The sequence below is a fragment of the Neoarius graeffei genome, chromosome 15 (genome assembly GCF_027579695.1).
Source record: "Neoarius graeffei isolate fNeoGra1 chromosome 15, fNeoGra1.pri, whole genome shotgun sequence".
Classification (NCBI taxonomy): domain Eukaryota; kingdom Metazoa; phylum Chordata; class Actinopteri; order Siluriformes; family Ariidae; genus Neoarius; species Neoarius graeffei.
Window position 1 is genome coordinate 2,644,972 of NC_083583.1, and position 25,410 is coordinate 2,670,381.

General features: G+C 41.1%; 1 protein-coding gene across 2 annotated transcripts in view; it reads right to left on the reverse strand.

Moving 5' to 3' along the window:
- Positions 1–22,954, reverse strand: part of ccdc102a (coiled-coil domain containing 102A) — a 102,134-nt gene extending 79,180 nt beyond the window's left edge. Inside the window, exon 1 of one of the 2 annotated variants that reach the window (XM_060940734.1) lies at positions 22,866–22,954. The gene's annotated coding sequence lies outside the window, so the exon portion shown is untranslated. Of the gene's footprint in view, positions 1–5,371; positions 5,446–22,865 lie in introns of those variants that run through there. The other variant, XM_060940735.1, reaches the window with a different exon arrangement.
- Between the last annotated feature and the right edge of the window lie 2,456 nt (positions 22,955–25,410).

The window sequence follows — 25,410 nt, forward strand, 5'->3', positions numbered from 1 at the left end:
AGTGGGTCTAGCCTCGGACCATATCAACAACACACCCCAGGCATCAAATCGTGCCCGCCAATCACAACGCAAGGTTTTTGTTTGGATTCTTTGGGCGGGCTTTTGCAGGAGTGACAAGGCTGCGCGACGCTGGAGAAAGCACAACGGGAAAGATGGCTACGGCTAGTGAACAGCGCTCGTTTGACTCCGCTTTGGAATCAGTTTTAGAAGAATTAGACTTGGAGTTTTCATTGAAACATGAGCAGAAAGAGGCTCTCCACTCATTCCTTTTCAAGAAGGACGTTTTCGCTGTTTTGCCAACCGGCTATGGCAAAAGTCTGACCTACCAGCTGGATCCGCCACTGCTTTCTGTCGCTCTGACTACGTCACAGTCACTGTTGCACTGATTGGTCAGAGCGTTGGCCTATACGCACAGAGTTTGAAAGACAAGGGGTTGTTCCTACCCACACCCTTCAGAAATGTCTTCGACTGATACCAGGCTAAATATTCACATTTAGTCTGGCTTGCCAGGCTACTGATTCATATTATTCACAAAAAAAACACAAAAATTAGACAAGCACTTATTAGCAAATAGCAAAGAAGACTTGTCATCTCTACATCCAATACAACACTGACCGATAAACAAAAGGTCAAATTATACTTTCTCCCGCAATTCCATTCTCTCCCCAAGCTTCTACAGGGCACTTTCACACCAAAGGTTGCCTTTTTCAAGTTTAGCTTCTAGGGTCATAGAAGTAAACTAAATGTGACATAATGTACCACTTTTGTTCACTGTTTTTGTCTGAGGGTCGGAAAGAAGCTACACAGTCAGTGGTTCTTCCATCCTATCATTATTGTGGAAATATTAGCCATTTTTAACGTTTTTGACAGAATCTGCAGTCCCAAATTAAATTTTAAAATATTGCATTGAGTATTAAATAATTTCTGTCCCATGCATGGCTGAGCATGCTGCTTCCTTATATAGGGGGTGAGTCAAGAAATGTCCATTCCAAATTTCATGAAAATCGGTAAATTCGTTTGGCCGCTATGGTGATTTAACTGAATCATGGCATTCCGTGTTAAAACATTTAGTGATTGTCCTTTCCTGAACAACATGAGTAACTGAATGTGTTGTGCATTATCAGTCTAGAATAACATTTAAGAAATTGTTTTTCATCACTGTTTTCACCTCATTTTCAATTTGAACTGTTATTAAGCAGGTAGTGAGTTTTTCAGCTATTCGAAATCCTGATGTAGAATCTGCGTTAAAAATCTGTCCTCTCCAGAACTTAGGATAATCTGTAAAACTTACCTCAGTTTTATGGAGAAATATTCTTACTGGATTAATTAGGGCCCAACAATATAAAACCAATGAGAAACTATCGCATTCAAATGCATGGTTGAGATACATACATAAAAATGTTGTTAAAGGGGATGTCCTCTCCAGAATAGGATATTTAATATCATAATAGGCATATTTTGTACTGCGTTACACAATGCACTTCATGCACCAAACAACTCAGGCAGCAAACCTGGCCCTGCAAAAAAGTGCTTTATGGGTTCATTGGTACAGTTTAAGTGTAAACAGTAAACAGGTAGAAGACCAAAATTGATACATTGTATCATTTTGTTGTTTTGAATGATTTGATTGGTTTAGAATTATACAGAGAATGCCCAGTTCACATTTCCAGGTCTTTAGAGCTAGCCTGTCATTACCATAGGGCAGGTGCAGCTGTCAAGGTTGTACACAGTCCACTATTCAGGAGAGGACATAATTTTTTAACGTGGTAAGTTAATGTGCATTTTTCACCATATTTGATGTTCTGTCCCATACTTAATTGTGCTCATGTTATACATAAATGTCTATGGTTATGATGGTGTATTTTAGGTCCGTTTCTGTTTTCTAGTATAACCTTTGGGCGGGATGGGATGGGGGCAATGTTTTTCCTAAATGACAAAATCCCCGTCTATTTTCAGCCCCTCATTCTAGGCCTAACCCCCAACCCTAACCCAGTAGGCCTAATATTGCTAGCTCCAGATACCTTCAGAGACTGTAATCCCCTCTTCAGGAGGGTATCTAGTGAGAATCTGTACATTTAATTTTCAGGCCTTAACCTGTGGATTCCAAGGTTGTACCACAAGTGAATTATCATTGTACTGACCATTGCTGGAAACTCATACAGTGAATATCCCAATATGAATGACACTAGTGGTATCAAAGTAAAATTTCGCTGGAATTTGCGACAAAGACCAGCAGATCAAGTTCCTGAGAAACCAAAATGCAGGACAACAGCATACATGCATAATCTTAAAGCTTCCAAACCTCAGAAGCATCAGGAACTGAAAGAGAAAGATGCCAACAGAAAGCAGAAAAATTACATTCCAATTACGAATTTGTCAGAAGCTGAGAAAAAGAAACAACGGGATAAATGGGCTGAAAATGATGTTAAATGATGTTAAATGTTTGCTCTCATCAAATGCATAGTTTAACATATGAAATTTGTGGCTCCAGGTGTTTTGGATGTAAATTGCTAACTTATATGTTAAGTACTTTTAGGATAATAAGGATAAATAAACCTTCATTATTGTAAAGGTCCAAGAAATAATATAAAATGGTCCAAGAAACTGTGCAAAAGGTTCTTTTTTCAATCAGAAAACATATTCAAAATTGTTGCCATAGTTTTCCTGAGTAATTTTTCATTTGAAAAGTGATGTTAAACATTCTGTCCTCTCCTGAACAGAAATATGGATTTTGTGACCTGATTTGATTTGCGCGGTGACCGGAAAGTAGATACAGTATGAAGTTGAAATTTTCTAGTCACCTACCAGATTGGTGTATCTTTCTAAAAAGGCATTTTAGCTGATTTCCTGGACCTATTTCTCATTTCTAGCTCTATTGATATGTGAAGTGACTCCTAAAATGGACTGAAAAAAATTCACCAAAAACTAGATTTTCCAAAATATGTCCACCATTGATGGATATTTTGGTGTCTCTTTGTTCCATTAACATCTCTGCAATAATTAGGTGGAATGTAGGGGACCCAATTCACCAATTAGGCTTAAATCTGAATGATAATGTAAAAAAATCCAAATTTGTGAATTTTACCTTCCTGCTATGATAAAACTAATAAATTTTGGAATTTGAAATGACTTGTAGCCTTGATACTTGAGGTACATGTTACCCAATATGTATTCTATGGAATTCAGGATGGATTTTTGCATTACATTGAAGTTCATTTTCAACTGTTTTTGGGACTTTTAAGGCAACCTTTGGTGTGAAAGTGCCCTACAACTGTGCTCCATCCACATTTTTGTTTGCTGCTGATTTACAACATGTCGGACAGGGTTTCAGGTTTTACTTGCGTTTCATTTAATAAATTTGGGTCTGCTGTTGAAAAACAGGCCAAAAAAAATGAGACATTACTGCTCAATTGTGACGTGCATCAGCGAAACCTGAGCACAGGTGTAGATCTAGCGCTGGGTGAGAACTACATACACTGCCTGGCCCAAAAAAATAAATAAAAAGAATTAATTAAATGAAAAAAAAGGGGGGGGGGTCACTTTGGATTTAATTAAGCAAGAACAACAACTTTATTCATCACACATACACTTGTGAAATTCCTCTCTGCATTTAACCCATCTGAAGCAGCAAACACACACACACACGTGAGCAATGAACGCACGCACACACACACCCAGAGCAGTGGGCAGCTATGCTACAGCACCCGGTGAGCACTTTTTTTTTTGGGGGGGGGGGGGGGGGGTGCCTCACTCAAGGGCACTTCAGCCCAAGGCCTTCCTATAACCTAATCTGCATGTCTTTGGACTGTGGGGGAAACCGGAGCACCCGGAGGAAACCCACACAGACATGGGGAGAACATGCAAACTCCACACAGAAAGGCCCTCGCCGGCCGCTGGGCTCGAACCCAGAACCTTCTTGCTGTGAGGCAACAGTACAAACCATTACACCACCGTGCTGCCCAAGTAAATACATAGGAGCCTTTGATTGGATAATTACTGCAGTGATTAACCCTAACTGATAGTGAGTAGTAGGGCTGTGCTCACAGCTCGTTTTACTCGATCATGCACGATTTTCGGGGGTGCGATACGATATCGTTTACTCACTTGAAAAAGGAAAATCCCATATATGACACATTTCATGCATATCTCCCGGTTCTGTAGCAGGTTGTCATCAATTTTCACTTGATTTAAAGCATGTTTCATGCCAGAAATCGATGGAAATTCATGCTTGCAACCTGTTCCAACCAAAAACTTTATTTACAAATGGCGCTTCCAGTTACTCAGGGCATGTGCACTAGAAATTAGGCGCTCTGTTTCAATGCGCTCTGCTACAGACGCTGCAAGCCGCTAATTACGTCCCCCATGTCTCCATGGCCTCGTCTCGAGACTCATTGATTGAATAATTTTGGCGCCAAACGCATTCACGCCCTCTGCTTACAATACATTAAAGACATCGTTTAACTCGATATATATGGTACGATATCGTGAGCAACTGATGGCAAACGAGCACAGCCCTAGTGAGTAGCTTCTTGTTTCTTAAACAAACGTCACAAGACATAGCCCGATCATGGAAAAGATGTTACTGTGTTTCAGAAGAGTTAAATTATTGGCCTGCATCAAGCAAAAAAACAACTAATGAGAGCTGAGCTGAAATGACAAGAATTAGGTTAAGAACTGACCAACACATTATTAAACCTGGAAAGATCGTGATGAACCATCAACTTCACAGAAGGAATGTGATCGGGGAAAAAAAAAATCCTGACTGACCATGATCAGAGATCACTTACACACTTTAAATCAAATCGTAAAAAAAAAAAATCAACAGCAGAACTCACAGCTACGTTTAATAGTGAAGGTCAGATCATCTCCACTCACAGTGTGATGAGAACTCACAGGATCGATACTAAACAGCTGTGTGTCTGTAAGAAACCCACTCATTAGTGAGACTAATCAGGAGAAAAAGGCTTCAGTTTGCTCGGGAGCATAAAGATTGGACTCTGGAGCGATGGAGAAAGGCCATGTGGTCAGAGGAGTCCAGATTGACACTTCCTGAGTGATGGGCGTGTCAGGGTAAGAAGAGAAATTCATGAAGCTCCACCCCATCATGCATAGCGTCCACTGTCCAAGCCTCTGGAGGCAGTGTGACGATCTGGGGTTGATTCAGTTGGTCAGTTTGAGACTCAGTAGTGTTACGGGGCAATAAAATGAAGTCAGCTGACGACCTGAATGTACTGAATGACCAGGCTCACATCAGTGGGGTTTTTCTTCCCTGATGATATGGGAATAAAATTAGGGCTCAGATAGTGAAAGAGTGGTTCAGGGAGCATGAGGAATCATTTTACACAGGAATTAACCCCCACAGAGTGCTGACCTTAACCCCCACTGAGAGTCTGTGGGATGCTGGAGAAGATTTGAAAGCGAGGTTCCACTCTCCTGTAGTCAAGACAAGATCTCAGGGAAAAATTAATGCAACTCTGGACTGAAATAAATGATATTGCAAAGGTTTCTCAAGACAGTGCTACAGCTGATGTACACCATAATCAAAGCTAAAGGCAATGAAATATTAGAGTACGCAACTTTTTTTTGGGGGGGGGGGGGGGGTTGTACAGCGTAAACATGCGTATAAAGCAGGGCTTTGAACCAGAATTTTTTTCCTATTGGTTCGTTCCGAACAGAAACGGAATTTTAACGTTTCCGGTTTTGGGTTCCACCATTAAATAGACGTTCCCGAACCGGTTAGAACAAAAAAAATTTCGTTCCCGGAATGGTTAATTACATTCCCTGTCAGCTGTTTAACAAATGGCTATAAAATTATGTCTCTGTCTCATCCAGCTTAAGCCAAATGTAGGCTAATTCTATTACAACCTTCATTAAATAAGACAAGAAATAATTCAAAACAATTATTATTTCAAATGTTGGCGATTTGGATTCTCAGTATGTCTTCCCATCTACACAAACAGAAAAAGTGCCAAAAATGAAAGATAATTCGTTTAGTGTGTTACCAAAGGCTAGTCAGGCCCTATAGAGGGCTGCCGCATGACGTCACCGCGCCGCGAGATTTTGTTAGGCGCCATATTGGAAGACCAAGTACACATCTATGCAAGTACATACATACATAAAACAAACTACACCTGAAATGTAGCCAGGGCCGGTTCTGCCCTAATCTGGACCCGGGTGCAACATCGCGCAACCCCAAAAAAAAAAAACAGTCTAAATCAGGACAACCATCACATAACTATAACTATAAACATTTTATATCAACTATTTTAACTAAATGGGCTATAATAAATAAGCCTGCAGGCAGCCACGGCGGGCTGCCTCAGAAAAGGAACCATTCAATGACACAACTGAAAGCCTGCAGCCACGGCGGGCTGCCTTAAAAAGTAACCATTTGTCCTACCTTAAAACTCGTTTTGCATTTTCTGCCTCCTTTTTTGTATTTTCAACCCTCCGTTTATTTTCTTTCCTTTTCTGAAAACCCGATTTGTGTCCAGACATTTTGTTCTGCTACCAACGAACTAACTCGTCAGGTCTCGTCTCTCGAGCCCGCGATGATTCCCGTGGGAAGGGCAACAATTGATACATTTTTACAAACAGCCAATAGGGAGGTTGCAACGTTCAGGCTCTTCTTTGCTCAGACACTCAGTAATGGAGACGTGATAGTAGTCCACCTTCCCGCGCTCTCCATTCAGTCAGCGAACGTCACACAGGAAGTGAACCCCAGCGGGTCATAGAAACTTGCGCAGGAGAAGAATGGCTTTTTTATTTGTAGGCTACGGAAACTTTGAGGAACGAAATAAAAACCGGTATTAACCGGTTACCATTATTTTTAATAAGCGTTTCTGTTCCGGAACATAAAAAATAATAAAGTTTCTGGTTTCGTTTCTGTTCCATGTGAAATAGAAAAAGTTCCCGGTTTTCGTTTTTGTTCCTTGAACCGGTTCAAAGCCCTGGTATAAAGTAAATATCATGATATTTGAAGACATTTCTACAACACACAATATGCATCACAATCTATACTGTAGATTTCCTAACAAGTTACCAGCAAACAGTTGGATTACATTAAAAAAAATTCTTTAAAGTAGTTTGATAATACAATACACGATGTCTACAGTAATAACATTTTTGCATAGAAAACTAAAATTAAAAAAAACAATACAAAATTGATCAAATCAGTTTGTAGATGCTATTTATTAAAAGACTCCCCACAATACCTACGGTATCTCAGAAAAATGTATCATGACAAATTACTGCATGTTGATATTGTGATAAATGATTGAAAACTGTATGATTTATAGAGATGTGGTTTGAAAAATCTTGTTGTTCATGCAATTATAAACGTGAGCAATGATTTAATGGTAACATCTTACAGATTTATTTTCTCCAATAACTTAATTGTATTAACATCAAATACAATTTTTCAACATGCAACTCAGTGTGTTAGAAATTCTATACATCATGATGTACACTGTACATGGTAGAAATGTCTAAGCACTCTGATATAGGACACGCGGCCCAGACGGATACGAGAAAACATTATAGCAACACAAATTATAACGAGGGTTTGACTTTAAAGCAGATCCGCAGAACCTTTATTTTTAAATAAGTTTGAGTGGATAGTATCTCCATCCTTGACTCTTGTATTCTGCATAAATGGGAATTTAAAAAAAAAAAATCTATATTTTTGAGAGTTAAAAATCGACTGCAAAGTTGTGATTGGCGCTGCCCCGCTGAGCCAGCCAGCCCTGAGTGCGTGATGTCACAGCGGGAACCGGTTTTAAGGCCGAGGCCTTTTACAGCTATAGACCAAAGTCATATCAATAAACATTTATGGTGAAAGTAAGAAATAGCGTTACCGACTCGCTCAACTAAGACTGATTTGACTTCACTGATTGTGGGTTGACTCTCATTAAAACAGGATGGGTGCTATAACTTATGCAACATACATGTACATGCATGCATTTTCACTGATAAAACATAAAAGGCTCATTAATCAGATGAACTGAGACGATCACATTCTGAAGCAAATTAAATAAATCTTATACTGCTAACTTAAACACACAATACAAGTTACATGGCAGCGATATCCAGTGAAAAAATCAGACGGCTGCTCCACTCAGTCTCCATTTTCTCCATGACTGAGTATGCCGTCATTACTGCTCGGCTCAGGCAATTACTAAAACCCGGGACGGAACAGAATGTCACCGGTTTTAGCAACAACCGCGGGGAGGTCACTGCCCGAGTGATATGTCCCGTCCCGGGTTTTACCAACAACCCTCAGTTCACTCCGGGAGCACTGGTGCAACTGAACTTACTTTCCTTTGAAAAAAAGAAATACCTTCCTTTTCTTGTAGTTTTATTTAATTGTTGGTGCTGCACCCTCTTTCAATCCGGGCTTATAGCCAACGCTCCTCAACAGATCAGAGGTCTCATACGAGTCTTCAGTAAAATGTGCAGAGCAGAGGAGAGACCACTTCGTAGGCGTCCAATGTGCCCGTGAACTTCTCGCAAAACCCCATGAATGCAACATAAATCCACCTTCTGTCATGTTGCTGGCACATCTACACGGCATGGCGATAAATTAGCTCAAAATGGAGGATCGGAGTTGCAGTCAGCTCGGTGTTTTAGTATAGCACAAAATGGCAAGAAGACCGATAGACTTCCTGCTGTGACGTTACGGACGTCAAGGTCATTCACTCAGATCGTTACCTATATAAAATCAGTTTAATCGTAAAAATTACCATCTTAGATTTATTATTAACACTTAAAACTATTCCTGTGCCATTCTTGAGGTCTCAAGGCATTTATAAATGAAAGTGAGGCCATTGCTCTGTGTATATGCTTTAATTTACTGCGTATATGGGACCTTTCTAAGCATGGAGCATCAGTCCTTCAACTAAATTAACACAATGTGTAGTTATACATTAGTCACACACACACACACACACACACACACACACACACACACACACACACAGAGAGAGAGAGGAGAAAGAAAAAGCACATTCCTCTCAACTGATTCAGAGAAGCAAAGTTCAGAGTGCAAAAACACACGGTTTGGATGTGTGGAATGCACTTAACAGAAGTGGAGGTGCGCCAAAGAATTTCACACAAACTACTTGAACAATCTACTTAAGTCCTACTAGAGAACGAATTAACTCCTGGAGTTCTGGATTCTGATTAGTCAGAAGAGAAGTTCTGGATTTCTTAATTCTCTAGAACAGCAGCTCTGATAGTACTGCCACTGCAAATCACAGGTTTATATTAACACGCTTGTTCTAATACGTTACTGTTTCTATAGTAACAGCCACCGCTCGAAACTAACGGTGTCCCGACGTCCCGGGGACCATAAAAAATGTCATCGGGACACAAAATTATCATATCTGGGACAATCCCGGGACAATGGAAAAAAATAGATCTAGAAAAAAAGTTCTACATTAATATTATTTACAAAGCCGTAACACATACGTAGACATTCACCTAATTTGTCAATTTTAAAACGTTAACAGCGAAAAATACATAGTAGCTACACTTTCGATGCACCTGCATCCGTAGGCTACAGAGCAGCGCATTCTGTTCTAGAATCTTCGGCCGGAGTCCGCATTATATGGACTTGGAATGGAATTGCTACCGCACACGCTGCGCCGACTCTTGCCAGAACAAAAATGCTGAAGTGGTTGAAGCGGACCGACCGCGGGGAAGAAACTGAAAGCCCAGACATAACGTCTCCGGGACCTTCAGGATCCAAAGTGTCATCGCCTGGTCTGCAGGCAACGCTAGCAACTGAATGAACTGAATGAACACTGTTAGACACGTTATAAAATACAACAGGAATGATGTGGATGATATTGACGGAAGATACCGTTCAACAGAATAAGTGAGTTTTCTTGGTGTCTTTCTAGTTCAGAAAGTTTAGTCAGTCAGCAGCACAACTAGGCTCGGACCTGGCACTATGCTGATGTTGCTAACATTTGCACCCACGTTTCGGCAGCGAAAGTTCATAAAATGGATAACGGAAAGTTCATAAAAATGGATAACGGTAATGGTGAAAATTACAAGTTGGCCTTATAAGTGCCAACAGATATTCAAGGTATAAGTAGATGAAATGAACATAAAAGGGGTCTTATTTTCAGCTAAAGTGTACTGCAGATGTAGGGAGTTGAAACATTTTCTGAATGAGCTAGTTGGCCCCTTTAAATAAACAGGTATCTATTCATACAGTGAGATCGCCAAAATTTAATAAACTGAAAATGCAATAACTGTAATTTTGAAGTAGATGATGTATAGGACATGTGTCGCTTGTGTCTTGTGACTTATTGTAAAAATGATATAAAGGGTTCAAAATCGCATAGTTACAAATATAATAGTAACTTCATATGATAATATTAACCACTGGTTATTTCAGAGAGGAAAAAAATGGGGACACTATTGCTTCCATTCGGGACAATACAACACAGAATTCGGGACCACTGGGGGACACAAAGAAAAAAAAGTTAATTTCGAGCCCTGGTAACAGCTCATTCACAGTGACATGTACAGCAGACACCAGGCTTGGGTGGGATCTACTTTTCCCCCCACAGCTTCATACTGTCCTGACATTTCACCAGGTTATATGTTATATGATGGCATTTCTATTTGGGTGGGGTGGGGGGGCCATTATCCATCATGCACTGTCACCTCTGGAATCGTTTGAGAGCAAAAGGGAGAAGTTGAATAGGAAGGAAACACAGACAGACAATGTCTTGAGTTTTTAATAATAACACACACACACACACACACACACACCCTTTGTTTATTTCATGGACAGTAAAAAGAAGAGATGGAGCCACTCCACAGAGTTTGAATAAAGAGCAGTGATTCCGGATTGGGGTCACATCCTGTTGAGCCACTTCCTGTTGAGCGGAGGAAAAATTTCTTTTGGCGCACTGACTTACATCTTTTTTTCTGAGTGAAGTCAAAACACAGTCTAATAAAGCGTCACTGATGTGACTGTCTCTGCACTGATGGCTGAATAGGGTTTTTTTCCCCCAGATTCCCAGAGTGTTTCTTATCCAAACAATACGGTTGCTTCTCTCCTGCGCGACACCATTTTTATCAAAGTTGGAGAAAAACATGGCCATAAAGTGTTGCGACGCGACAGAGCCAATCACAGTGTCGCGTTTCTCTAGAAAATAACAAAAATGGACAGAACGCTCCAGATGTTTTTTGATGTTTAAAAAGCTAAAATGAACAGGTCACTGTAAGGCTAAAGCTAGCTGGTCGTCTCACCCTCCCGTGACGGCTACACATTTCGAACGCTCGATTACTGCCGTGGTTTATTTCAACACCGTCCGCTTCCTCGTTGCTGCAGAACACAACGTAATCACCCCCTTTCTCACCAGTAGAGCCACCTCTGCTGGTGTGTGCTGTGTACTACACCACCTCCATACAGCATCGCCGTATCAGTTTCATAGGAAGAGGGGAGTCTGTATTTTTGATGGTATTGAAAATCATACAGTTGGGATTTCTAAATACCACAAGATACTGTGGTACTGTAGCATCCACTAGGCTGATGCACTGATAGATTAAAAAAGAAAAAATCTATACAATTGTTGATATGGTGAAGTTTTCTGTAAGGAGACCAATTTAACATTTACGGAAAGAGTCTGTAGTGTCAGCACTTTGTAACACAAAGCTGCAATTTTTCCAACATCTTTGGGACAGAGGACGAGATTACACTTTCTGGTTTCTCAGGAACATGAGTAACAAGGTCCCTCCTGCCCACATTAACAGAGAGAGGGAGGGAGGGAGACAGAGACACACTGACTAGTGAGGTTATGAGCCACTATACAGGAACTAAATTGTTAGTTATAAGAAAATAAACTTCAGCATGGTAACAGTAACTCTGCTTCATCACCTACCCTGTCACTCAGCAGGGCTCGAAATTCGTGGTGGTCTGGTCGCCCGAGGCGACTTAATTTGTCATTTGGCAGGTAATTCCTGTCACTAGCCAGCACGGCTGGCTAGTTGAAAATAAAATATATATATCTGAAGCGAAGATTCAGACTAGGGCTGTACGATATATCGAATATACTCGATATATCTCCAAAAATTCTGTGTGAGATACATATAATTATTATATCATAACTATTGAGTATTTTATGGTCATCTGCCGACTTGCGTTTGTTTCGTGTTTGTTGCGTTTGTTTAAAACCTTTTCTGGTGGTTTTCTCCCTGTCCCTCAGGCAGTAACATGAGAGGCTACCTAAGGGTTTTAAAAAAAAAAAAAAAAAAAACCCACACATCACGCACTCGCCAACCAATCCCGGGCGACATCTCGGTGCTGAAAGGAACTTGCGGGAAGATTTCCTAGTTTCGGTTTACAGCGCTGACTCAGTTCGTGCAATTGCTGGTGTTGCATAGGCTACCGTGTAAGCTCTGTCAATTTCAGCGACAAATTAAAAATGGAAGCGGACGAATTGGTTCCTAAAAGAACTAGTAAGGGGTCAGTCATCTGGCATTTTTTTGGATACCGCGAAGAGGACGTGGAACAGCAAATGCCAATTTGTAAAGTGTGCAAAAAAAAGCAGTATCAAAATACTCGTGTCTTGAAATAAATGCACATTAGTCATGAACAATGGTAACTACTCTCTTTTGTGTTATTTTTGACAGAAGTAAAATTCATACATGAACAAGTTTTGGCGAGTTGATTTTCTGTTTGGCGAGTTACTTTGGAAGGTAACTAGTCTGGCTGGCTGGTGAAAAAACATGAATTTCGAGCCCTGCTCAGTATTTCTGTAACACAGTCTTCATTACTCACATAATGTACTTAATATTGTAAATAAATCATATATTTAAAATCATGTTCACACTATTAGCTTCATGTTATAACAATCTCCCCCCCCCATTACTGCAAAGAAACAGAAAACATCAGCTTTTCTTCAAAAACATGAAGCTCTCCATCATTTCTTTCTGTCGAAGGCGTTTGTGTGAGAGTTCATATATATTATTTGTAGGTCGTAAAATAATCTGGTGATTAGCATAGTAAAGATAAATGCTAAAAAAAAAAAAAAGAAAAAAAAAAAAAAGTGCCCACTCTGTTGGGATTTGATGTAGAAATACTTAAATGTAAAGATTCTTCCTGGTTGTGCTTTATGGCCCGTTTCTTTATCTTGTTGTTAAGCCTGTGATTTAGAGCCACTGTTTATAGCAAATAAAGAGGATGGTGTGACAATAACGAAAGAGGGAAGAAAAGGAAGTAAGGTCAAGTTTATTTGTATAGTGCTTTTAACAGTAAACATTGTCACAAAGCAACTTTACAGAATTTTAATGACTTTAAACACGAGCTAATTTTATCCTTAATCTATCCCCAATGATGAAGCCTGTGGCGACGGTGGCAAGGAAAAACTCCCTCAGACGACATGAAGAAACCTCGAGAGGAACCAGACTCAAAAGGGAACCCATCCTCATTTGGGCAACAACAGACAGCATGACTATAACATTAACAGTTTTAACATGAAGTCAGTTTCGTTGATGTTATAAACTCTTCACTGATGGAAACTTGAGTGCAAAACTGTTCATGACAACTGCAGTCCTAAAGTTAGCAAGTCAACTGCAGTCCTCAGCCATAAAAGCATTACTGTAAGAGTCCAGAGTGTCCTCCAGGTGTGACTTTCAACTGTCCACACGGGGCCGTCCTCCACAGGAGCGATGTGATGAGACTCCACCCAGACACAGGGCACCAGGATGGATCAGGCAGGTCCGAGGAGCAGAACAGGTTCAGCATCTTGATCTCAGGACCGACATGTAACTCAGAGGGACAGATTTTTTTTGGGGGGGGGGGGGGGGGGGGGGGGGCAGCTGTTAAAGATCCTCAAAATCAGTCGGTTTGACCCTCAAATCATACACTCACCAGCCACTTTATTAGGAACACCCATACATTCCCCCTGCTGTTCTCTGCAGTTCTGTAATCAGCCGATCCCTCGACAGCAGCACGATGCATCAAATCCCACAGATACAAATCAAGAGCTTCAGTTAATCTTCACAATGTTCAAACATCAGAACGGGAAACACTGTGATCTCACAGTGAAGTATGACTTTCACTCACTACGTTTACATGCACATAGAGAGAATCGAATTTCTGCCGTTGCTCGACTGAAATCGAAGTTCAAAATGCCATGTATACACCTTAATTCGGCTGAAATTGAACCGAACTTGATTTCTCGGAATCGAGCTACACGACCTAGTTTATGCGATTTCTGCCGAGCTACTTTGTGCATGTATACCCTATCGAGCTAGTTGTCGAGCTACTTCCGGAAGTGACGAGTGACGAGCCCACAAGCGGGAAACACAACAGCCTCGGTCGGCATGACAACAGTAGTAGCAAGCAGCAGAAGAGGTCAGGAGGAACAAACGAAGAAGAGAAAATGGCGATGTAGAGCTCTCTGACGTGTGGGTGGAGCACAGAGGACGGCAGGACAAAGCTTCTGGTACTAATAGGCTTTTTATTGTCAGACTTTTCAGTTTAACAGCCTACTTTTATTCTTGAGAGAGAGAGAGAGAGAGAGAGAGAGAGAGAAAAACACACACACACGCGCGCGCTGTGTTCTAGTCCTGGGATGAGCTCTCCCCTCTGCCTCCTTAAATAGGGCGCGGTTACTGGGAAGACACACAAACACAGGTTAATTACCGTCAGGTGAAGTGATTCTGCCACTCACCTTCCCTGGCTGCACCCTCCTGTCACAGACCGGCGCTTGACCACGCCCCCACTGCCACAGGCAAGCAGAAACATGCACTTCTGGAGCAATGAGGAGACAGAGTTCATGCTCATTCAGCTTAAGGAGTTGAATATATTAAAATTCATGGATGGGAGAAAAACGCGCAATGGAGAACACGGAACTGATAACTTTGTTTACACTCTTGAATAACTCTTCTTCATGACGACAACCGGAAGTGTACCAACACAATGGGGCGTGTTGTGCCACCTGTGGCTCGGGTGCACAATGCACCTCACACAATAGCCCGATTTCAGTTGTGTGCATGTAGGATTGGATTTCTCTGGCACCCTGCTGGGACCTTCAGCTCGATTACCGACAGCAGCTCGATTTGGATGTGCATGTAAACGTAGTCATTGTGGTATGGGTGTTGGTTTGAGCCAGATGGACTGCTGGTTTGAGTATTTCAGAAACTGATGATCTCCTCCTGGGGTTTTCACACACAACAGTCTCTAGAGTTTACACAGAATGGTGCAGGAAACAAAAAAACAAAACAAAAAAAAAAAAACTGAGTGAGTGAGCGACAGTTCTATGGGTGGAAACAAACGCCTTGTTGATAAGAGAGGGTCAGAGGGAAATGGACAGATTGGGTCAAGCTTTTTTGCCAGGAAGGATATAGTAACTCATATAAATCACTCTTTACAACCGTGGTGAGCAGAAAAGCATCTCAGTATGCAACAGCAGAAGAACATATTGGGTTCCACTCCTGCAGCTGAGAACAGGGATCTTAGAATCAACAGAAGGTTCCTACTGAAGTGGCTGGGGAGTATACTTCCTCTTACACAAGCCTCCTGCCGTGAGCAGTCAGAAGAATCCGAGACGTCTAATATTGCTGGGTCACCATGGAAACAAGATATTTTCAAGGCAAAGAAGGGGGGGAGGGGAGAACCCAGGCCTGTCTGAATTCAGTTGCTCTTTCATGTGTCTGGGTTTCTCTCTGTGCTCCAGACTCAACTACCAGAACTCCTGCTTGACAAGCTGAAGAGAAAGAACACAGACAGACAGAGCAAGAGAGAAAGTAAGAAGAGCTGAGGGTTAATTAAGAAAGGGGGAAGTCACCATCCCAATTTCCAATGGAGATTATTTCACTGGTGTATTCAGACAATTCCTCATCACACTCCATACAATAAACACAATATTGCAGCTCTGGTTGTTTACACTGAACCAAATAAAGCTGGCTGGTGTGTGTTTTTATGCAGCGCACCAGTGTTCCAGAACCAGAGGAGTGACAAGCAACAAGACAAGTGTAAGCACAAGAAGTGTCAGCGACAACCCTGAGCATATAGGCGTTGTGTTCCAAACAATACCGACAGGTGAACTGAGTGCTGAGGTGCTTTTGCTAGCCGTGCACATTTTTCCACCACTCAACGATGTTGCTCAGCATTAGGGGTGTCACGGTATGAAAATTTAACACGACGGTTATTGTGACCAAAATTATCGCGGTGTACGGTATTATCACAGTTATTTGAGTGGGCGTGGCTCAGGTTGAGTGGGCGTGGTTCAGGTTTTCAAGTTTGGACTGTGGACAAGTGGATCCTGACCTGGAGATGCAAGTACAGTATGTGGAAATAGGGAGCATGCAGCAATGGGTTAAAAAGTGCAGTGTTTATTATATAATGTAAAATATATAAATAAATAAATTCTAATGAAAACTGCCGTTTTCAACATCATGGTAAAGCAAAACTGGTTATGGAAGAAGCATTATCATAAAATCTGCACAGGGTGCACTACTACTAAGTTATACCCAACAAACCACTCAGAAGCTTCTCACCTTCTGATTTAAATTATTAAGTCAATGTGCAATAAAATACTGGCATCTACCATAAACGTGACCAGCAACCATGTTAAGACGGTGCCCCCTCCTTTCCCCACCAATCTAGTTCTAGTGAGAGTCGATAGGCTTCAAAAGTAAAGATCATTATCAAGGTGTAACGTTATTGACAGTTGGATATAATCGTTGCATTTACCCTCGACCAGCCGTCGGAAGCTACTTCGTGTGTTTCACTGACCCATTTCTACCGTCTTGTGGTGAATGACAGTTTAGCTGTTTAACTTAGGTTAGAATGGTGTTTACCTCCGAATAGCGCAAAACACCACAGCTAGACACATTTTAAAATGCTAGCAGTGGGCGCACTTTGCAATAAAGATCATTATCAAAGTTTAACATTATTGACAGTCGGATACAACTGTTGTATTTTCCCTCGACCCGAAGTCATACGTTACTTCGTGTGTTTCACTGATCCATTTTCACCGTCTTGTGGCGAATGAAAGTTTAGCTGTGTAACTTAGCTTAGAATGGTGATGTTTACCTCAGAATAGCGCTAACCACAGCTAGTGCTAGATGCATTTTAAAACTGCTAGCAGTGGCCGTCTTTCGACAATAAAGATTATCAAGGTCTAACATTATTGACAGTCGGAAATAATTGTTTCATCTTCCCTCGTCAAAAGTCACTTTGCGCATTTCAGCTAAAACATACACGTTAACCACCTTGCACTTGCTGTACAGATGCTGATGATGGTCTCGCAGATGAGTCATTAGATTTGATGTATTGCTGCCTTTCGCTGACACCTTTTTTCTGCACACTCTACATGCAGGAGCACCGTCATCAACAAGTTGTCCCTCCGAATTTTTGAAAGATCCAAAATATTTCCACACTTCCGATTTGATCCGCTTGGAAGGTGGATAGATGTCTTCATCTTGATGACCACCACAGTCTCCTCCTTCCGCCATGCTTGAACTTCGGACAGTGAGTGAGTGAACTTGAGTGGCGTCGGCGGGAAAACTCGCACAAAAGTTCAAAGTCTCGCGAAAATGGAAGCTATCGCGGTTTTGACACTCAGAAGGTTATGGTCACCGTCAAAATATTTTAGCGCGGTAACCGTGTACACCGGTAATCGTGACAGCCCTACTCAGCATCGTGTTTGTGCAATCAGAAATGAGTTGGAGGAGAAAATGAGATGTTTGAATTCACACCGTGCTCGGAAAGAAGAAAGCCAATGTCAAAAACATCACACCCCTACCCCGCCACACCGGCTGTCCCCTTTACAGATGCCAATCACGGCTCTGTTACCATCAGCTGTTCCAGCTCGGAGGTGGAACAAAATGATCTCCCATTCCATATTCGGACCCTTTACACAGAATGGCAAGACGGAATAAAGGCACAACATTCCCGGCTTGAACACACTGTGTAAAAGAGGCACACAACAGACCGTAATAGCGCATGTCTCTGTGTCAGATTATACGAGGAGGATCATCTAATGATAGACTTCAGCGTTCCCCACAGGTCTGAAATACACTTGTGGCAGCCGACAGAAAGAGCTGATGATTTGGGATCACATTGGAATCCACTCTGCTCGCGCTGCTCAGTGAATCACGCACGTTATCCTTCAGCGACAACCACGGGATTCAGAAAAACTTGCTCTTTATTTTGTTAACAATTTTGCTTTTTGACTTACAAAGAAAGAAAAACGGTGCTTTTTAAAAATGCTACATCCATGATTTCTGATAAAAACAAAAGTCCTATAAATTTCTGTTACAGACAACAAAGAATGCCCATGCACGTTAACACTTAATAATCAGTTAAATAGGATTGAATAAAAGCATTATTAGCTGAAGCCGTGTGCGCTGATGGACTCGTGTGCTCCTTGTTTCCATGGTAACATTGACTAACACCTAACATGCATACTCATTACAACTGTCTACAGTGTGAAAGTTCTCCGGTCATGTGGTCAGCCGTTTATTAAATTATTCCAGCACAACACGGCTCCTTTTAGTGATGTGGTACATAACCTTCACTCACAGAACACTCCTTCAGACTTATTTGCTAAAACAGGTCACCAAACACACTTTACCGGCTGTTAATATACCTGGGCGACCCACCGAGTAAAGTCTACGCATGGGAAACATTGGACCTGCAATTAAACAAATCCACTACACACGACACTGTGATCAAGAAATCAGCTGGTGAAGAAAACAGTTTCATATAAACACACAGCTCGAGACCATGAGGACTTTCCCTCTCTATTAGCACATTTCATTTACAATTCTCCATCACCACTCATACCTTTGTAGCTGTCCAGCACATTTGGTGGATTTCAAACGAGTATCATAGCAACACTCACATGCAGACACCCTGAAATTTCGCACACTGACTGTTACTTTGTCGTCATGTGCTCCAAGACACCAATTTCAACTCGCTATCAAAAAATTATTTTATACGATGTGAGCATTTTGTCTGTGAAAGCAACATCATGATGAAAACTTGAAAAACACAGCAGTGTATATTCTGTGACCAACGAGCAGATGGATGTTGTATCATGTGACCACACACACACACACCCCAACAAACATACAGGAGAAAAAGGAGAGAAACAACGTGTGAACTCTAGGTGGATTTTAAAACAATCCAAATCCAAGCTGGATGCAAGGAGCAGCTGTTCACACAATCACACTGCTTCAGTAATGTAAGAATTTAATGCGATCGTAAAGCAAAAAAAAGTTTCTCAAAGACTCATCCAGCTGTAAATCACAAACATCTCCATTTCCCAGATTTAAACCGGTATCAGTGTAAATTTCCAGGATGTTCACATGAAACACGCTACCCCACATCCTCCCGCTCTGTCTGGTATTCACTCCCTCAGGCACACGATTTTCACCACAAATTCTGGAACCAATATCTCCAAATCCATCCTGATTTTACAGACAAAGATGCGTAGGTTTGAGAGTCTTCACTGTTCCTCTAGGAATAGAAGAGATGAAACAATACAGTGAAGAGAAAGAAGAGAAAACCATTACATCTGTGGGCGACCTGAGAGATCCAGATGTGGATTGGAACATTCTTTTTGGGGGGAGGGGGAAAAGAAAGGAAGTAAAAACAAACCATATTTATTTCAATAGTTATTTGAAGACACTTGAGCTGTGATGTTTATTTAGAAAGCGAACCAATAATTGTGGAACTGACCAGACACTAAAAAGCTCCTCAGGAACCTCCTCAGATACTTAAAAAGGTACTGTAATGGATTAAAATTTTTTGCTTTTTACAAGGCTCAACATTAACTTATTAATCCATTTGTCCAGTTGGACAAGCAGCAGGATTTTTCACTTGCCCTGTAATAACCTATTTATTACTCTATTTACTAATTCAATGAAAAGAAAGTGATTAACAGCTTATCAAAAAGCAGGTATAGTTATGGTAATTATGCTCTGATGATTTTTTTTATTTTTCAATAAAACTCAAACTTTAACTGCAACAAAAAACAGAAACTATCCAGTGCTGCATTATGGTGCATGTGTTCTAACCCATTGCCTGATCTGCAGTTTTAAGAGTTAGGCTCACCCAAATTCAAAGCTTCTGGAGGAAATAAAACTTAATCCTGATTAATCCAGTAAAACCTGAAGTATAAATTAATTTAAAGAAAACGAGTTGGACATGATGAAGGGGACAGAATCACGCCATGAATGAAAACAAACCGTGAGTGGGTTTGGCACTATCGTAAAATTCCCCCAAAATATTTTACGACCTTTGTGATGGTTAATGTGAATCATACAAAAGAAAAATACAATAAAAAGTCCAAATGAAATGAAGATTCACCACAGATATTTATTTTATTGAGGTATTTGATCACCATTTCTCTAATTTTGATGAATTCAGAGTCTAATAATCTATAATTAGATATTACACCGTGGTTATTTTTACACACACCTGCTGTACCCGGCTTCCCCGGGATTTCGTAAACAATAAACACACCCAGATCACTGAGGGGATTGAACTGGTTTTGTTGGAATTTTACTGATGTAACTCTTGAATAATTACTATAAAAATGGTGATTTTCAACAAATTTTCAACTCGTCCTGTCGGACAGGCACACATGAATTTGACTTGTCTGGACCAAACATGTGGTCGTCCCGGACAGTCGGACTACCGTTAATGTCAAGCTCTGTTTTAAAAAGAGTAAGAATTAAATTAGAACAGGAAGGAAAAATGAGAAGTGAAACAGCTCTGCATAAAAGATCTCATCTCATTATCTGTAGCCGCTTTATCCTTCTACGGGGTCGCAGGCGAGCTGGATCCTATCCCAGCTGACTACGGGCGAAAGGCGGGGTTCACCCTGGACAAGTCGCCAGGTCATCACAGGGCTGACACATAGACACAGACAACCATTCACACTCACATTCACACCTACGCTCAATTTAGAGTCACCAGTTAACCTAACCTGCATGTCTTTGGACTGTGGGGGAAACCGGAGCACCCGGAGGAAACCCACGCGGACACGGGGAGAACATGCAAACTCCACACAGAAAGGCCCTCGCCGGCCACGGGGCTCGAACCCAGGACCTTCTTGCTGTGAGGCAACAGCGCTAACCACTACACCACCATGCCGCCTGCGTAAAAGATGTTACTGATTAATATTATTTTAAAATCCCTGTGCACTCACATAGTAGTGTAATCAGATACAAGATAGTCAGAGGCAGAAAAGTTCACAGAAGAACAGGAATCACCCAGGAGTGTGCTCTAGTGAGTTTGAACAGAACCCTGGTGTGTTCTCCTCCTCAGTGAGGTTCTTTAGTCAGATGAGAACACAGCGATCACACTCGCGTCCGAGAGCGGTGTCCTCGAGCCGCTTCAGTGAGAAAGTGATTCAACTCTAAACTGATTCCCTGCAGGAAGTGAATCCAGCACGCTGTGTGTTTTAGTTTGCAGAAGATTTTTCTGCAACCTGATAAACTGAGATAAAAGCACAGAGCTGTAGCTGCAGAAACTCTGTGCTCTAGACAAAAAAAAAAAAAGACACAAAAAAAAAACCATTTAAAAATCTTTACTTATATAATTACATCAAATCGTTTTTCGATTGCAGGCACCATGGTCTCCATGCTCCAGTGATTTTTGCAATTTCTACACACAATTATTAAAAGGTTTAATTTTTTCCTGTTGCTGTATTTCTAACCAATGGGGTTTTTTTTAATGTTTTATTTCATTATGGAGTGTGATCACGTGTTCACGGTGTGACATGCATGGGCGTATACAAAACACACACACACACACACCCCTGTGGTTAATATGGATATCATTTATCCAGTGCAAATCGATCAGAACCTCACACACACTTCCAGAAAATAAATCCCATCTGAATAGTACTGTAAAGGGATAAATAAAATTCTCTCACACACACCTAGAAATACTCAATATGTACATTTCTGAGGGAATGCGAGTCTTAAAATAAAACATAACCCTCCATTTACACAGTGTGTGTGTGTGTGTGTGTGTGTGTGTGTGTACACAAAGAGGCCTGCACTGTTTCGCAGTTTTACAGCTGGGTATAGAAGAGGACACCCCGCCTGGAGGAAAACAGATGGTAAGATTTGGAGAAACCAAGCTCCTGTCATCCACCACCAGGTCACTCTCTCTCTCTCTCTCTCTCTCTCACACACACACACACACACAATTAAAACCAGACTGGGACTGAAGGAAATAACCACTAATGCCAGAATCCTGCATGAACAAAATGATATTTGGGGGGAAATCCTGCGCATGCGCGTTACAGATGAACTCCTGGTCATGCATGAGTAACATTAACACCGAGTTCACATTTATCACTAAAGTCAAAAAAGGGTCACATTTAAAAAAAAGAAGAAAGAAGCCCTCACCATCGGGGTTTTTTAGCTATAGGACACTTTTTTTTGAGCAGCTAAGCTTAAAATTATGAGTAATAAATGAATGTGTACAACCGTAGAGTGACACCTGAATTACAGTGTCCGTTTTTTTATTTTTACCTCAGAAATTAGGAGCTAGCCAGCTAACTAGCATCAGGCTCCGTTTGTATCCTTCACTCAAAAATCCTTATTTTCCCTCCACAAATCCTCCCTACAGAAAAACCGACCTGTACCTGACTGAAGGTTAAAGTGCAGCATAAAGGAAAATGAGGATTTATTCTTCTTTCTCAGTTCAAGTCACCGTTAGCACTGAAGAAGTTTAGCGAACTAGCATTCCCACAATGAAGCTGACGCTTTTCTCCACAGCACTGTTGCTGAATGTCACTCTCCGCCACTGCAAAACAAGCCGAAAATAACCAGCTAAAGGTTCACACAAAGCCTGTTTCCAGACAGGAACATACCTGAGAATATATCGGGTGGAACTCTGGCGTTGGGAACGGGGTTCTCGGTGTGCGTTTCCCGCTAGCCTCCAGCTCCACACTCCATCCAGCGGTTCTTCCTGCTGGAATTTTCTCATCACTGAGCCGCCGCTGGTGGAAGGCAAGAGGGGCGGGGCTTTAAGGGGAAAGGGGCGGGGATTTATGTAAGGGGCGGGTCTTTGCACTCTTCAAACTTCACGAACAGCAGTTTTTTAAAAGCTTTGACTTCCAGATAAACCGAGTTTACACACACACAGATAGAGGGGGGGACGGGGGGGATTCGTCCCACCCAGATTTAAATTCACCTCGTTCGGTCCCCCCGCTTATAAGGAGGAAAAAACGTCTATGCTGTCTTTCTTTGCATAAGGCAAACCTCACGGAAAAATCAAAAGACTAATTACCATTCGGTTTATTGAGGTGCACAGCAGTACATTTTTTTTGATTGATTTATTTCGCAATAGAAACATATACATAACATGTGAACATATAAATATAAATATTGCGGAGGATAAAACAAAAAGTAAAAATACTTATTTCCATTGTGGTCCTCGAAATACATACATAGTTGCAACTGTGTATGCAGACTGCACAGGTTGCGAGCTCGAGCTTGGTTGCTATGGTTACCCACAACAAATTTGACAGGTATATCGGGGACAGCGCCTCCTAGTTCAGGACCCCAACACGGCATGATGAAGGGTGCCAAAAGGCAGAAAACGATTGCATCGTTTTTTCAAAAAACAATGACTGTAAGTAAACTGTGCCTTACTTTATCATATCACCTTGCAATTTTTTGATCGTCTGTTCAAAGTAATGTCGTAGTGAAAGTAAAATCGTACGGAGTAGAGATGCCTTTCTGGTAGCCTCCTTCTTTCGGTGGTAGCCTGTAGATACAGTGCTCAGAAGGCAGTTTTAATGTTTAATCTGGCGTTCCCTGCCATAATTTCAGCGAGCATATTGTTTCATAAGGAAACTTTGCGAAGAGTTGTTGACTGACTGCCGCTCACGCAACACACAGACAGAGTTAGAAAGTCAGGATGCACTGGTTTACACTTTACACACACACACGTAGCCCAGCCTCTCGCTATGGTTAACAGTTGGAACTTAGTGGTTTTAACCTCCTAGGGCTTAGCGGTCACATGCGTGGACAGCACTTTATGGAAATTCGGAACAAGAATCCACATATGTGGACATACTTTTTCTCTAAAAGTACATCTTATCAAAAGATGATGCTTAGTTTTTATTCTAATCAGGTTCTAATAAGCCCAAATAGCAAAGAGAAATAAAAAATGCATGTAAAAAAACAGCTTGGGCCTTAGGAGGTTAAAACTAGTTTTGCAGTTTCTGTGCGTGATGATAATGTGTAAACTTTGGATTTCCATAGGCTATGTTAAAATGTTATCATTGTCCTGGCCTGCAGGTAGTTCCTGGTGATGGCAGTGAGGGAGGTGAAATAACATGTATACACACTACCGTTCAAAAGTTTGGGGTCACCCAGACAATTTTGTGTTTTCCATGAAAAGTCACACTTTTATTTCCCACCATAAGTTGTAAAATGAATAGAAAATATAGTCAAGACATTTTTCTGGCCATTTTGAGCATTTAATCGACCCCACAAATGTGATGCTCCAGAAACTCAATCTGCTCAAAGGAAGGTCAGTTTTATAGCTTCTCTAAAGAGCTCAACTGTTTTCAGCTGTGCTAACATGATTGTACAAGGGTTTTCTAATCATCCATTAGCCTTCTGAGGCAATGAGCAAACACATTGTACCATTAGAACACTGGAGTGAGAGTTGCTGGAAATGGGCCTCTATACACCTATGGAGATATTGCACCAAAAACCAGACATTTGCAGCTAGAATATATATATATATATATATATATATATATATATATATATATATATATATATATATATATATACACACATATATATTACACACAAAATGGAATCATTTGCTGACAGCTCAGTCCCCCCCCCAGTTCAAAAATCCTATCTGCACCCCTGCACACACAAACACATTTACTGACAAATATTTATCAGCTTCCCCTTCCACACAGGCCAGGGTATTTTTATACAGCTACTGACTGTACTTCATCACTTGGCACAAAAGTATTGGTACACCTCTACTCCATCCATTACTAGCACACAGTGCACCAGCACATTTAATTCAGTTCAATTCAGTCCAATTCAAATCATCTTTTTCATCACCATACAGCTACAGGGGTGTACGTTATTTAACAGTGATTCCACAAAATCAAGTCGTACATGAGCTGATAGCCGATGAGGCGCATAGCATCGAGTTGGTACGACAAGATTGAGTGGAATAACTGTTTTTTTCTATCTATATTCACTGGATTTTGAGAAACAGAACTTTTTTTTTTACAAATTCGATCAATAAATCTTTACACAAAACGTCAGACAAAATCATTTCCACTTAGAATGTAAACAAACCGGCGAAATGACAGGAGCAATTTGTGAAAAATGAGATAATAATAATTCTTGAAAAAAAATTCCTACCATCAGATA